At 39.3% G+C, this 15,242-nt stretch overlaps 1 protein-coding gene across 1 annotated transcript in view; it reads left to right on the top strand.

Annotated features, from left to right (window-relative positions):
• The window catches only part of LOC134464470 (deleted in malignant brain tumors 1 protein-like), a 295,644-nt gene that overhangs the window by 218,569 nt on the left and 61,833 nt on the right, over positions 1 to 15,242 (top strand). The gene's annotated exons all lie outside the window — the stretch shown is intronic.

The raw sequence follows: 15,242 nt of genomic DNA, 5'->3' as shown, positions 1-15,242 counted from the left end.
GTTGTCTTTTCACTATTCTCCATCTAATGAATGGATTGAATGTTTTGAAAATGATAGCATTTTGATTTTATTCACTGTTTACCAAACGTCCCAACTTCACCGGAGTTGGGGTTTGTATAATGAATCTTTCTGAATGAATGATCCTTATAGTCCTTGAAGGTGACTAGGATAAAGTTTCAATCAGTATCCCCACAAAACCTTCACAGTACATCATTTAAATTAAAACTCTACCTTTTTTGTTTTACAAGCTTTCTTGAATACTTTGTGCATCTGGTACAATGCATGAAATGGCAACATTTATGTTTTAATTGTACATGGTCCCAATAAATTGAATTGAATTGAATGTAGTTGGGCAATTATCAGCTGAAATATGTGAAATGGCCATGGGCTACGGTGGGAGGTGGTTCTACCAATGATTGATTTACTGTGACTCAATCACTGTATTTTTTATACCAGATCACTCGCCTCAAAGTTGTTGGTGGGACCTGCCTGGACTCCAAGGTGCGCCGGGTCATGTCCTTGATCCTCACCAACGAACTGGCCTCCGGGTTCAACTGGGCAGGAAAAAGGCGCAAAGACCTCGACGAACATGCAAAACAGAAGAGGGCGTTCAGGGACACCAAAGTCCGTAAATGCATGTATGGTGAGTCATTAAAACCTCTGTTGTGTTTTATCCATTTAGGTGTAAATGCAAACTTCATTGTGACAGTATTTTTTTTTTCACCTGGATATTAGAAATGCCCATGCTAAAACTCTGGTTACATGTAAACGGGAGGCCAAAACTGGTGCTGTTTAAAAAATATATCTAGAGAAGTGTAAATGAGTTGTCAACCTGCTTTAGAATGTCCGCCAGAGGGACGTTAAGTGGTAGGGCACGAGTTCCCCACGTGGCGGGCTGTCGCAGAATGACCTCAGTGGTGTGGCAATATACCAGCACTCCAGAGCAGACGTCAGTCTCACTGGGCATGTGGCATGTGCAACCTATTCTCAAGCCACGCCTCCGTACTACACCCCGGCCAATGCATTTCCCACGGAGTGAAGCGTCTCTGTATCAAATGTCTCTGCTCCAAAGTGTGCGCCCATTTTGTCAGTGGTGCTCCTAAAATAAATTAGGTGCACCAGTGCAACCAGCAATTATGGACTGGTGCACCTGAAAATATTTAGTGCAACCAACTCAAAAAGTTCTGGTGCCTTCAATTAAATGTCCTATTCGCAGAATCGCAGGGGATAAATTAAGCCTACCATATGGACCAACAATTCAATTCCGGAGCAATAATTTCGGCGAAACACTGACGTCCAATGATAATTTATGTCCCATCTGAATAGAATAATTTCTGATTAGGCTAGTTTCAGATCATATCCCAACTCGGTTGATTACCTCTATTTTTTTCTTATACAAGCAAACGTCGAAACTAACGTAAATGTTGGTAGTCTAACATGGACAGTTCCCAAACCGAAAACAATCTAGGTCAGTGTTTCTCAACAGGGGTGGCGGGGCACCCTGGGGTGCCGCGGAAAATGACTGATATATAAAATTATGTAATATAATACATATTTATCTGAATTGATAAGTTAATGCTAGTCAGTGGAATCTTTCATCTGCCATTTACGCACAATAAATTAAATACAGTTCGCCCCAGTCAGCTGCAACTTTGAACGTAGGTCGTGTGACGTTTCCAAATATGTTACTTTTCTAAGCTTGTGTGGTATTGGATGCGATGCGTTACGGCTTGTTGGTTTTGGTTTGGGGTGCCTTGAAATTTTTCATGAATTGAAAGGGTGCCTCACCTTAAAAAAGGTTGAGAAACACTGATCTAGGTTACCCGAAAATTCACAATGTCACCTGCCCTCGGCCGCAGCTGGGCCTGGAGTTCTGCTAGCCTTGGTCTTAGCTACGGTAAACTTGAGGCAAAAAACACGACGTTAAACTGGTACAATGATAACAGCTTATATAATACAGGTTTACTTGAATGTTTAACAAGGGTTTACTTACTATTTGAAGTTCCCAGATGTTCTTCAAAACTAGTTTGAATGCACGTGGTGATGACTGTTTAATCATCTTCAGCTTGCGAATCTGGAGTGTGTGCAAATCTCTAGGCAGAAAAACTAATCATTGAATGAGCACGCACGTTCACTTATTCTCCACCAATCAGAGAGCGAGATGCAACCCATCTTCCCGCCACCTGTCTGTCTCGCTCTCTGATTGGTGGAGAATGTAGTTCCCCAGAGTTTTAGACCATACACAGTACATTTCTTTCTCCATCACTAACAATTATAACATTCACAAATCATGGCTATCGAACATGTTTATAATGGAAACAGTTCAGTAGTGTTCCCTCGGTCCCAAGTGGTGATCACCCTGTAAAAAATAACCCAATTACATGGCACTGAACCCTCTATGAGGTTAAAAATCATACGAGAGGATCAGCTGAAGGCTTGCAGAAATCACTGGAACATACAGGTTGCTTTACGCATTCCCCCATTCAAACCGCAAAGCCCTCTAGCACAGTGATTCCCTGGCCCGCAAGCACTGCGCACCATGCATGCAACGAAAATCAACATGTGATCAAGGCAAAACTTTCAGAAATTGCACGATATGGGATTTTCAATATATTTTGAAAAGTTTTATGGACCGATGTGTGTTGTTAGGATTCATTTTAATTAAATCTACATTTTGTGTGTTTCAGATGCCCTCGCTCAACAGCCTGGTGGTCGGATGGATGATCTGGTTTTTACACAAGCTGTACAGAAATGGCTGCGCTATGCGCCTGACAGGGCTGGAGGTGCTGGTCGCGGTGACAGTAATTAAAATAATTAAAATAGCCTAATAAACATCTTTCTTAATAAACATCTTGTGTTTCATATTTATTATTTTATATTATTAAAATGTGGATCCTGGCTGTAGATAAAGCAGGATATATGAGCCAGATAATTCTGGTAGGCTTTCTATTGAAATAACATTGAAAGCTCATTGATTTTTAGTTACGTTGAAATTTCAATGTTGTTTCAATATAGGCACGTATCGAAATACAGTTGAAGTTACGTGGATCCATAGTTACAAAATCAACATAGTTTCAATGTTAGTCGAGGGTGCAAACTGATGCTAAATCAACATCGAAATCTGATGTTGTTTCAATGGTTTAGCGTCGACAATGGGATGCTGATTCTACATCGATTCAATGTAAGTTTGCTATCTGGGCTTGTAATACTGAATTGTTGTTTGTTGCTCAGACTTTGTCAACAGATATGGTCTTCGACATGTTACCCTTAGGTGTGGAAACAGATTGTGACAGTCCAGCAAAATGAGCCAGGCAGATAGCAACACTGAAAAAAGACAACGTTGTTCCCATGGCCCCCCACTGCAGAAGACTACAGACGTTCAGTGAAGCACAAACAGCTGTTCCTCTTGTACTTAATAATTTAGTCAGCTGGATTCTAGGTGCCACTAAGGAGCCAACAGTGGATCATTTTGTCAACATTTCAATGACATACATTAAAAGGGCAGCCTGTAATTGTTTACCTTGCCTCCATCTTCCTTTCCACCAAGGGTTGTAGACCGATGCCCTAGTCCTCCTGTTTAGGTACAACCATGCAGTTAGGCCAGTCTATTGAAGCATATACTTATGACTGTTTGTATGTGTTGTGTATCTAGCAATGGATAAATTACCACATGAATAACTGAATGTTCATTATATTGATAATTATAATGGCTTCCGTTATTGATTAAAAAGGGATCTACCACCACTTGCATTATTGTTTTGTTATAAATGAAGCACTGTTAGGAATCCAGGAAGACAGATGCAGAGGCACTCAAGGTTGCAATTTTTTAAAACTTTTTTATTTGGCTACAATGCCTCAGCATCTGTCTTCCTGGACCAAGTTTGACAGCCCCTACACTGATGAGCACCAAGGACAAAAGGTGAAGACCCAGAAGCACTCCAATTACCTGCTTGCGCTTGATAATGTTAGGATCCATTTATCCCACTTTAAATACATGAATATCACTGAAAATTGGAATTGTTTCCATTTATTTGAAAAAAAAAATGTATATATCATGAAAGGTAACTTACATTGCCTTTTGAAGCACAGTTTAACAGTTGGACCACTTTGTATAGCCTATATGAACGATCATTATTGATCTTGGATATTATTGATATTGTAGGCCTACTTGTCAAATGGTGCAGAACCAACCAGCTGCGGCTGAACACCACCAAAACCAAAGAAATGGTGATTGACTTCAGGCGAACCACCCCACCCCTGGTGCCTGTCTCTATCGAGGGGGAGACTGTGGAGACAGTCTCCACATACAAGTACCTGGGTGTTCACCTGGACTCTAAACTGGACTGGTCTGCCAACTCACATGCACTGTACAAGAAAGGCCAGAGCAGACTCTACTTTCTGAGAAAGCTGAGATCTTTCAATGTCTGCAACAGACTCCTGCAGATGTTCTACCAGTCTGCCATGGCCAGTGTGCTCTCCTATGCTGTGGCATGCTGGGGTGGCAGCATTAGGAAAAGAGATGCTGGACGGCTCGACAGGCTGGTGAGGAAAGCAGGGTCTGTTGTAGGCACAGAACTGGACGCCCTCACAACCACAGCCGACAAGAGGACACTTGGCAGATTGGACTCTATTTTGGACAACGACAAGCACCCACTGTACCCAGTCCTCAACAACCAGAGAAGCCTGTTCAGCTACAGACTGCGCGCCATCTCCTGCAAGACAGACAGGCTGCGGAAGTCCTTTGTACCCAGGGCCATTCAGCTTTTCAACATTGCACAGAAGGACACACAAAGAGAGATCATCATAGGGGACTGGACTGCATAAACAGATCCCACTCCTGCATACTCTTTTTACCTGGACTCTCTACCCTTCGACTCCTTTTCAGCGGAATGCACAGCTGAGTGTGTGTGTGTGTGTGTGTGTGTGTGTGTGTGCACACGCGTGTGTGTGTGTGCGTGTGTGTGTGTGTGTGTGTGGTGTGTGTGTGTGTGTGTGTGTGTGTGTGTGTGTGTGTGTGTGTGGGTAGATACTCAGTTTGCGATGTGTGTAACCCCCCTGACTACTGATACTCCTGGACTATGTACACTTTATTTTTGGTGTGTGTGTGTGTGTGTGTGTGTGTGTGTGTGGGTGTGGGTGTGGGTGTGGGTGTGGGTGTGTGTGTGTGGAGTGACACAGGGGGTGACTTGTGTTTAACCCCCCATCTCTTTTTCTAAGGAATACAATGGACATTGTTCTAGGAAAGAGACTATGGACACTCCTGGACACTTTATGGCCACCTTGTCTTGGCTACTATGTGCCACTTAGCTAAGGCACATGTGAACACTATGGACACTTTACACTTTATATTTTTGGTGTGTGTGTGTGTGTGTGTGTGTATGTGTGTGTGTGTGTGTGTGTGTGTGTGTGTGTGAGAGAGAGAGAGAGATGCCTTGGCAATAAGTATGCAACAGCGAGCTATATATGATTATTTTATTTTATGTGTAAATATGTGTGTTATGTCTTGTGGACAATGTCTTTATGTCTTTATTTATGTGTGTATGCTACTTGACACCTTAATTTCCCCCTGGGATCAATAAACGATACTCTACTCTACTCTACTCTACTCTACTATTTCTATTTGGGCTAATGTCTTTGCCTTTGGCACCCTCATGCATTATTGTTCTTCAAGATATAAATTAATCAGGGTCATTCTTAACTGTTAAGAATCAATCTGTCTTCCTTTAGAGAGATATATATTTTTACAAATGTTTTTGTACAATTTGTGAAACGCAAGAGGGCTGGCAGCTGTCCAAATCGGCAACGTGATTTGTTTAGCGCAGTCACGTGGTGTATCGTGTGTCGTCATTCAGCTAAGAGGAAAATATTCCTTCTGTAAACGTCTATACCCTTGGATGTTTTCACGATCCGAAACTCTCTTAAGTGAAACATAGCTTTGGTCAGTTCATCATCTTATGGACATCGTGTTCGGATGCTGTGGAGCGAGAATGAACGAAAATTGAGGTGACCTGACGGCCTATAAATGGGTAGATGACGGATAGGCAGCAAAAAACATTTTTTTCACAAAACATTGTTTATGAGGGGAAAAAGTATATGTCTACGTAGTGCAGCAATTAATCTTTCAAAAAATCCAAGTGGTCACAATGTTGGTCTATTCATTGATTATTTATTTACGTTGATAAAGCAATTTGCTGAAAATATGTCCTTTGGTGTGACGTTAAGAAATAAATATATTAAGTAATGTAGAAATGGCTTGATGGAGTTTTATGAACATTGTTATACTCTTCATATTTATTGCAATTTTTTAAAGTCTTAATTTAATGAGAAATTACCATTTAAGTATTTTTTTCCCCATTAGAAGTGAGATTATTAGAAACCCTCGAGGAAAAACAGGGATATCTTTCTTTTAAATGTTCAAAATTGTCCGAATTTATACTAACTTTTCAGGGACGATAATTTGTTCTTCCCTAATGCAATATTCAGTGTTTATCAAACATACTGTTTAGCTCAAACAAATATTTGAGCTTTTAAAACATGTCACACCGTAGGACATTCATGTCACGCTAAAGGACAGAAATGCAAAACTGAGCCAGAAACAAATATATCAACATGATTATTTTGTCTTTTGATCATAATATAATGTTGTAGTCAATATGGACCTACACTTTACACTTATAAGTCTTTGAATCGTCGATTATCAGCCTATCGTAACTCTTAATGACAGCCATGCGGTCATTGAATGTAACCTGCAGAGCTCATAAGGCTCATACTGAAGGGTGACCTTGGCATGACCATCACACTTTTGTAGGTATGCTATGACTGTCACACCATTGAACCTGTAGTGTGTAGTGGCCAGTGCCTGTTTGGTATCTCAAGCTGGACAGCACATTTATGCTGTATATTGAGCTCTCCACAGCATACTTTATTCATCTATACTCCTCTATATACTCTCTCACTGATCTTTCCTTCACTGTTACGTTATATTTTATGGTTTCAAAGCACCATTAATGACATTTTATATCATTTGACAGTATCTAAAATCAACAGCAAATATTCATCAACAATGCATCAAAGTATAAATTCCAAAGGCCAATAAAGGAATAAGTAATTTGAATACACAATATTTATCTAGTCAAACAACAAAACAAAAAAAATATTTACTACCAGTTGTTTTAAAAGCTATTTCTCAAATATCTAGTCCCTTGGTGTGACCTGTTTGTCCTTTGGTGTGATACTCCAAAGTGTCACACCATAGGACTTTTACCATCACACCATAGGACTTTTACCATCACACCATAGGACTTTTGAGCTTTTGAGTTAATTTAAAGCCATGTTGTTGCCAACTGAAATACAATTTCACCTTTAGTAAGATGCATTTTCATACATCTACATAAGAAAAAAATATGAAAAATATACACTATTGTCAAAATGTATTTTATGGCTGTCACACCAAAGGACTACAAAACTAATACATCTTGTGGTAGCAAAACATAATTGATTGACTGAAGAACTCTGAGAGAAAAATCTAAAATCCACCCTTGCCATTGGCTTCTTAAGGGTCTAAAGTCACAATTTATGTACCGCTGGAGCTTCAACAATAGATAATTATCCACAGAATTAACCAAAAAAATGATCACACCACAGGACATTATTTTCTGCGACAAAGTTTCACAAGTCCATACGGTCTCAGAAAAACAGGAAAAAAATTAAGCATTGCCACTTGCTAAAATAGACACCTTGAAAAACATGACTGAGCTTTGATTATTTATTTAAAAATGTTTTAATATGGAGAACCAGGCTTGCCTCAGTCACACCATAGGACAAATGTGACATTTGACTCAAAATTAAGTATACTTATTTAAGCTCTGGATTTATTACACATTACTTTTTCACAACAACGACATTAGTTTAATCATTTAAAGCATTGACAATTTTTAAAGCATGAATTTACTTAATTTTAAGAGCCTGCGACAGCAAAATGTACACGTCACGTCATCTACCCAAATACAGGAAGATCTCTTTCAAGTATGTTTAACACCGTGGGCTTCCTCGGTGTATGGGAGACGTTCACTGAAACCGACAAAGCTGAAGTTGAACTTTGGAACAGTTTTGTGTAGTGTTGTAGTACACCGGCAACTCGCATGTCTTTTTTGGCAAAAGTGACAACTAAAGTCCGACCCCATCTCAAAACGTTGAAGTTATCCACTGCTGCCCTGCTCACAGCTTCACTACTTCCCAATGTTTACAGTCCCCTCCACAGCTTTCTGTCGCGCTTACTACGTCACAGTCAGTTGCGCTGATTGGTTAGAGCGTTGGCCTATTAGCACAGACAACGGGTTGTGCTCATCAACAATGTTCCGTTTTATCCATTCATCGGAGCCAGACTAAATTAGACATCCAATACATTTAGGCTGGTTTATCAGGCTACTTTACATGGGGAATTGTGCAATGGTTATGATGCATATTAAGTGTATTATTTTGCAACTATTTACTGATTGTAGTAGTAATGTGTCTATTAGTGATAAATGACGTTAAATGTGAAGATAGTATGACCTGTGGGAGGGGTTGATCATTTGAAATACTGAGCTGTGATCATTCTGAAAGGGAGAGAGTGAGCAGAAGCATCGAGTACCAGCTCAGGTAAACAGTTGTACTGCAGATTGTGGCTGTAAGTGAAATTTGACTTTTTGAGACTGAATTACTTTGGATTATTTGCATTATCTTTTTCTTATTTTTGATGGACTTGAATAATTATTTTGGACTCTCAAATTAGTTTATTTTCTTTATTTTAAATGGTGGCCGGTTCTTGTTTGACTTGGCTGACTGGACCTTTGCTGTTACGACCATGCTTGGTTTACAAGTTGCTCACTTAGGGTAATTTTCCTTACAGTTGGGACTACAACCACATCTTACAAAAAAATGGGTGCTTGCTTCATCAATCATATGAACCGGTGTTTAATTCTGGGGTGCTGAGACTTCGCGACCAGGTAAATTAGTCAACCGTAATGCTTTCCTGCGTCGTGAGGTGTTAATAGAAATGACAGTTATATCTGCCCTGTCTTAAACTTGGATGTTGTCCAAGAGTTTAAATACCTTATAGTTGGGCATCAGCAAATGTCACAACCTTAACAGCCATTAAAACATTATACAAACAAGCACTGAAATACTTGGATAAAACTTGGATAGAAAGCCCAAAACTTATCATCACTGTAAAGTACTGAAAAAACATAAACTGTTGGACTGGGATAACTACATTAAATACAATGATTCAGTTTTACTATATAAAATTCTCCATGGCCTGGCCCCTCCTCCTCTACAGATATGTATTACAAAAAGTATAAATAGGGCTACCAGAGCCAGTTTTAGAAAGAGCGCTTTTAGTCAGGCTGTTTTCTCTTACAGAGTCGCTCACACCTGGAACACAATTCCCAGTGAAATTAAAGAACTGCCAACAGTAAACTCATTCAGCAAACAGTTAAAATTGTGGTTATTAGATTTTCAATGCTCTCAACATAATTTCCCATGGTTAGGCTACTACTGGCAGCTGTTCTCTAACTTATTTGGGTATTGTATCTTGTAACTGTATTTTGTATTTATTTATTTATTTTAAATGTGTGACATATCTTTGACTATAATTTTACAACTGTGTACTATAACTGTGTATTTTTAACCTTGTTTTTTTAAGGAACATCAAACCTGTCAAGGGACAAAAGATGGAAATTAGCCTCATGGCTATAATCTTGTGTATTTAGCATTTTTGTTTAAATGCTGGTAATATATGCTGTCCCTTTTTAAATAAATAAACCTGAAACCTGAAACTTACATGTATTTGTGGATATTGTTTCCACAGAAGAAGGTGGTAGTGCCAGTGGGACGAGGTTCTTGGCTGCAGCTCCAGCGTGCGCTGTGGTCGCTGTTTTTCTCCCTGGACATTTGGACTGTACTGTGAGCCTTAGCGGGCGTTCGAGTGTGTGTCTGTGTGTGCGATAGCGGCGTGGACACTGCGAACTGTTCATACAGTAACTTTTATGGTGTGTTAGTGTGACTGTGTGTGGGGCATTAGTGGGATGGATTAGGGAAAAGTGCAATTTCATATAGTACAGACTAGGTGGACCATTTTTGTTTTTGTTTGTTTTTCTTTTCCTTATCTGGGTTGGCTGTGCTCCTGGACAGTGCGCAGATATCTGGGAACAGGTTGGCTGGGTGGGGGTCAGTCCGGTTTGGGATAGGCAACATTTCTGGATTGCTGTGCTTTGCTGTGAACTCTAGTTATAGTATGCTTATTTGTTTTCTTTTTGGGAATTTCGTTAATTTGCATGTTTTGTTTTTTCTATGCATGTGCATGCTGCTGCCCTTGTGCTCGACCAAATCTGACTGTGCTGGCCGACCTGCCAGTTATCCTCTGTCATACTCGCCATCCGGGAGGGGGAGATAGCAAAGCATTATTTTGTTTGTATGTTTGTTTTGTCCATGTCTAGACATGGGTTCTGAATGTTTGCACTGCAAAAAAGCCCTTCTAAAAAACAAGAACAAATATTAGTGTTTTAAGTGAAAAATCGCTTATTTTGAGCAAAATAATCTGCCAGTGCAGCGAGCAAATTGGACTTGGTAAGAATTCTTAAAACAAGAAAATAATATCTAAGCAGTAAGCATAGAAAACAACTTGAAACAAGTAAAAAAAAATCTAGTTTTTCTGTTGCTTGTTAAGAGTTTCTCTCTTATTTTAAGCATTGTCTTCTCATTTATTAGTCAGTATTGCTTAAAATTAAATGTACTCTTAAGAAATTATTGCTCAAAACAAGCATTCAACAGCCTTAAAACAAGGCAAATTTACTTGATACCAGCTCATTAAAAGGCTTAAAAATAGTCGGATTTTCTTAGCTAGAATTCATTTTCTTATCTAGAATTAATTTCTTGTTTAGGTATAATGACTATATGAGAAAAAAACACACACTTGGCAAGAACTTCAAAACATATATTTTTTTATTTACTTGAAAACTGCTCACCCAATTTTCACAAGTGAAACATTGAAAATGTGCCAAAGCTGCCTGGCAATGAAGAGATGATATGACAGCATGAAGCCAGGGCATAAACACAAACATGTAAATTCTCACAGAATTAAGTGCAACATGTTGAAACAAAGCTGACTGGCAGGCTATACAATGAGGACATGACCTGTCTAAGGCCGTAGAGGTAGAACATAACACTAGAAGTGATACAGCGCGGATTACCGTGAAAAGAGGGGCAGGGTCACCTAATGTTTTGTTCTACACCTATAGTTCAAGCTCAATTCTCACCGATTTAAGTGAAACATGTTGAAAATGTGCCAAAGCTGCCTGGCAGGCCATACAATGAAGAAATATGACAGCGTCAAGCCAGGGCATGAACAAACATGTAAATTCCCACAGAATTAAGTGCAACATGTTGAAAACAATAACATGCCAAAGCTGACTGAAATGCTATACAATGAGGACATGACATTTCTATTGAGACCATAGAGGTAGAACATAACACTAGGTGACCCCGCCCCCCCCTTTCACGGTAATCCGTGCTGTATCACTTCTAGTGTTATGTTCTACCTCCATAGTTCAGGCCCTGTCTCGAATGTGCACGTTCATTTTTCTTCATTAGTTAAGGGCGACAGATGTAGCACATCATCATACACATTACCTAAAAAAGGCTGCCATTTGGTCTCATGAATCGCATCACCCAAGACCTCAGTCTGAAGGAATAAAAGAACAAATGACACATTTTGGATGTCATGTGATGTGTAGTAGTACGCCATGATGTACAGGACCGACTAAGCAAGACTGCTCAGGCAGCGGGCCAGAAATCCTATCTTGCAGGTTCGTCGGAGTGATCAGGTGGCAACTTGGTTTTTGCTGATATAAGTACTTGATAGTACATAAATCAATATTCTAGGTGTTGCCATCGTCAAAAGTTGCACATTGATTTTAAAAAAACAAAGATTGAAATAGCGACATTTGGTAATGTGGGCATTTAATTAAAATTGGCCATTCAACAGGAAATGTGTCACCAACTCCTTTTGGAGTGCTTCACAAGTGTGAAACTTCACAGATTACTGTGTATTATGCCTACCAACATTTCTGTGTGTGTGTAATGGCAGTTAGGCATAGCGCCACCATGTGGTAGGTGAATGAACTGCTTGAAATCACTCCAGCTACTGTGTATTTCATATTATGAAAAAAAGGATGAAGTTAATGTGTATATTCTATTAAACATACTTTGTGAAAAGTTTTTTGATGTTGTAAAATAAGAAGATGGCATGGCAACAAAAGTACCACAGGTTAACAATTAATTTGAACTCAACATACATTGCTTGACATTACTAGCCCTCTACTGCACACAATATGGCTATGCATGATTTTTTTAAAGTTCATTTTGAGACATTTTATTGATAAAATGTATTTTCTTTTTTTTGGATTATTTATCCTGTAGGTCCAATATTCTTATTTTTATTCAGTTTAAAATTGAACAAAACACGCAATTACCTCACGTAAAACAGAGGTGCACAGTGATGGAATGATCATTACTAGGTTTGTGTGTGTGCCCTAAATGTCATGTTAATGAGACTGACTGCTTGGTGTGGTGGTCATATTGCACATTTGGCACCCCGAGGGCCTGTGTTTGAAGCTGGACAAGCAAAGTTATCCCCATTTGCTGGTGTCAGAAGTGGGATTGCTTTTAGATACGCCATTGGAGACACCTCCACTGCATGTGAGCCATAATTCCGTGCAAGTGACTACAAGGATAGGCCTAATCTGTAGGACTCGCGCAGGGCTGGCCCGAGGCATAAGCAAACTATTCAATGGCTTAGGGCCCTGCCACCCTAGTTATGAGTGAAGCCTAGAATAAATGAAGCATGGTGGGAGTTGCGTGGGGAACCGCGTAGGTGTGTAAAGCACAAAAGATGTGCTTCCCAAGCAGGAAGGCAGAGTTGACTAACGTCCTGTAGAGAAAGAGACTATAATATATAGAGACAACAGTTAGTGTGCTTTGACTTTATCAATGAGTCTGATTCTTTAGGTAGGCTCCTACCCAGTACCACTTTTGTAGTACCCAGGTGGTCTGAGTTTGAAGCTGGATACGGCAATTCTCCCCCATATTTAGAAGAAGAATAAGCAGTAGTTAATACTCTACTTCCCCTCCTCTACCATAACTCCCTCTCTTCGACATTTAGATGTTCATCACTGACATTGCTGTCCTACCTAACTTCAGATGAAATTTGTCTAGCATGCAGATCCTGATGCGCTCATCCATAAAGCATTATTACATTCATTTTGATTGTCAAAATGTGTATAAATTATAAGACATCAGATATGTATAAGATATTTCCAATTTACTTTCAGAACATTTAGTTTTTTGTCTTTACTGGATGAAATATATGTGATGATGTGGTTACACAACCACACACAAACAAAACAATAATAACAAAGTCACCCAAAAAAGTACCCCATTATCGAACAACGTTGCATTGAGGCAACGCAAAGACAAACAATCACAAAGGGAAACCTTTTTTAAAACCTGATAAGAGTCTTCTATACAGCCTTGTGCACATAAAAGTATTTTTTATTTCATGATTTTATCATGTTTAGTTACACTAATAATGCAAAAGATCTTGTGTCCTTCGCACCCCAAGAGGAAGTCCCGCCTTCAAATACTACAACATAGTGTCATCCAAACCACTCTAAATTGTTCTTTCATGTCTTTTCTAACATTCTGATTGGTTTTGATAATGTAAAGAGACACACACTGGAGATGAGGCTTTAAAAAACATTGGGTTGCCAGAGGGCAATGTAGTGCAGTAGAGGGTTAGAAGATTATGGCTTGTCATAACTATGAGCACAAAACAAGTAATCACCATGTCATTTATTGCATGTTGTCTTTACGTGACCCTTTGACACAAGAATGATAGATACAAGGTGGAATATCCAGTAATAGTGCGCCAACTATGGGTCAAAGGTCAAATTTGGTATCAATAGACCTGCATACTGTCAATTGTATCAATAGGTCATCATTATTCCATGCAGAGCCCATTTTACCAATAATCGTATAGCCGTGGTCTTTTTATTATAATGATTATTTATAATTATTCAATTGAGAAAATAGTAATTCAGATCTCTGCAGCAGTACAAGGGGCAACAGCAACTGTACGTCTACTACTGTGTCGGAACTCAAAGAAATTATCAGGATTATACAAAAAAACTTGGAAGTCACTTCTCTCAGTTGCACAGTTTGATCAGTTGAGTTATTTTTTCCTTTGTAGGGGAGTAGTACAAAAGTTCTAACTATGAATGTGTGGATGCGTGCGTGAAATGTTTGAATATGAATATAGGGTTTGTGACTCTAATGTGTGCATCCATATGCTAGATTAACAAGGCATGAAACACATTGCAAAACGTGTAAACTTTCACGTAGCAGTTAATAAAGTCCATAATTAATACTGGCAAGGGATATGAAAGTTTGAAAGAGGGCATGGCGTTTCCAAATGTTCAATGGCGCCTGCATAGGGAGCCATGATGACGCGCACAGAATATCCTGCATTCACAGTCATATTTTAGTATTTCCTTCCATCTTGAGTCTAGATTGTAATGTATATGCAATGCATGTTGTTCTATAATTCAACCAATCAACTGTCATGTTTGGAGAAAAACATGGCTTGAAGTAAAGAAATGGTTGTTACAAAGCAATCTGTAAAATGGTATTACTGAACAGGAAGGAAAACTCTAAAACTCTGTTTCTACCCATAAATAAGCAAAAATTAATATAGCGCCCCTTGTGGTGGCCAAATGTGCAGGCTGACGCCGTGGCAACAGGCAGATTTGGATTCAGCACCCCCAAATTGATCAAGAAAACATGTTTTGAAGTTGCCACTAAACGGTCACAACGAAACTCATTTTCTAGATGAGCTATGATTCTTGGCCCACTGCCTATACCAACGTGCAAAAGCTGACTGACAGGCCATAGAAGACATGGTGACAGCATGAAGCCAGGGCATGAACACACACATGTAAATTCTCACAGAATTAAATGCAACATGTTGAAACAAAGCTGACTGGCAGGCTATACAATGAGGCTAGTTGAAAAAGGTAGGTCTGCAACACTGCCGATGAGCTCCAAAAATAAACTTTATTATTTAAAATGCAACGTTTCGATCACACTGGATCTTCATCAGGCATATGGGTAACAGGAAGAAGCTGTGATTTTAAAAACATATCATT

The sequence above is a fragment of the Engraulis encrasicolus genome, chromosome 2 (assembly GCF_034702125.1).
Source record: "Engraulis encrasicolus isolate BLACKSEA-1 chromosome 2, IST_EnEncr_1.0, whole genome shotgun sequence".
NCBI lineage: Eukaryota > Metazoa > Chordata > Actinopteri > Clupeiformes > Engraulidae > Engraulis > Engraulis encrasicolus.
Note: the sequence above shows the minus strand (reverse complement) of the source record. Positions and strands in the feature narration are given on the sequence as shown.